Consider the following 1,570-nt stretch of genomic DNA (forward strand, 5'->3'; position numbering starts at 1 on the left):
GTATTTTTTCAGGAGTAGTAGAAAGGGATTCATTCTAACTTGCTTTTGTTACTGAGAGACCACCTGTGACGATTGAGGACAGGGATGGAGGCAAACAGCACCCTCTCTTTGTCCCCCCATTCCCCACTTGCTTACAAATAGTTGAGACTATCTATATGCACCATCCTGACCCTGTCAAACTATCATATTGGCTCATGTGGGTCAGCAGCACAGGTCTGGCTTCCTGAAAAACAGTTCTGAACATGTTAGCGACCTCAGGAAACTTCAAGATTTATCTCGATTTCTCAGACTGCTGTCAAGAATACTCCCTCTTTAAAGTGCATTTCAATCTCACCTGCAGTTATTCCTTCTCTCATGCTAAGCTCCAGCCAGATAAACCCTCTCGCCATCTCTTGAGGATCCTTTCTGTTTCTGCATCTCCAAATCTTTGCTCTAATCTGATTTTGGCTTTAAGTATCTTTCCCTCACCATCTTCACTTATCCAAATTCTATGTCTCTTTCAACTTCAGAGGAACTGACATCTTCCTGTTCAAGTGTGTGTTGGTCTCCCCAGCTTCAAAGATTATCTTCTTTCAATTTGTTGAGCATATTTTTTTCCACCCCACCATACTTTCTGTGTTCTCATAGAAGATTTGGTTATACAAGTCTTGACCACAAGCACATTCCTTCCATTAATTTCTAACAGCATAGTTTCTTGCATGTTGTGGAGTTCAACAAATATCACAGTATATTGTTTAAGATCTTCTTTTTTCACATTATGCTGTCTCTGAAATATGGATCGTTATTTTTCAATCAATGACATCTTGCAGTCACAGTGGCTAAGGAATAAGTGTGAGCCAGCTGTCCTTGCTTATGCATGCGAGAACTCCATCAAAACTGGTCATGTTTTCATCACTTCAATCAAGTTGTGTGCATTGTTGTCACTTTAAGTGTTGATTTTAATTGCCATTTAAATCTTCCAAAGATTACAAATTGCTTTAGCACTGAAACAAGAAGTTATTGTGTTCAAAGAAAGGGAAAGAAAGAGAGCAGTGGGGCATCATATTGGTAATAACGAAACAAATAGTCTTCACGGGGGGAAATGACAGCTATTCCATATTGTCCTGCAAAGCTACCTCCAGTTGCTTTATGGCAACTGAGAAAGGAAAATACCCACGAGCAGATAATGTTTAACTATCAATACACATGGGAAATGATCGCCAGTCCCATGCCAGAGAATGCAAACTGAATACAGTTAAAAATTACAAAATTCCTTTGACTAGATGAAAGAAACCTTAGTGTAATGAAAGGATTGTGTAACCAATTAATTTATTACATGGGCTTATTGTTAACGTATGCCAGATTTGAATTCACAAGGTTTTTTTCTTAATTAGTGATTCATAAAGTAATGGCATATCTTATAATTGATGGTTTATTAAAATAAAAGGTGAAGGAATGTGTGCTAAAAGATTGAATGAAAACATGCAAGGATAAATGGTAAAATCTTATCTTGGTACTATAATTCTGAAATTATGTTCCTAATACTGCAAGTCTTCAGTCCAGGACATAATTTGGGCTATACTTTCTCTGA

Source organism: Mesoplodon densirostris, chromosome 15 (genome assembly GCF_025265405.1).
Source record: "Mesoplodon densirostris isolate mMesDen1 chromosome 15, mMesDen1 primary haplotype, whole genome shotgun sequence".
Taxonomy (NCBI): domain Eukaryota; kingdom Metazoa; phylum Chordata; class Mammalia; order Artiodactyla; family Ziphiidae; genus Mesoplodon; species Mesoplodon densirostris.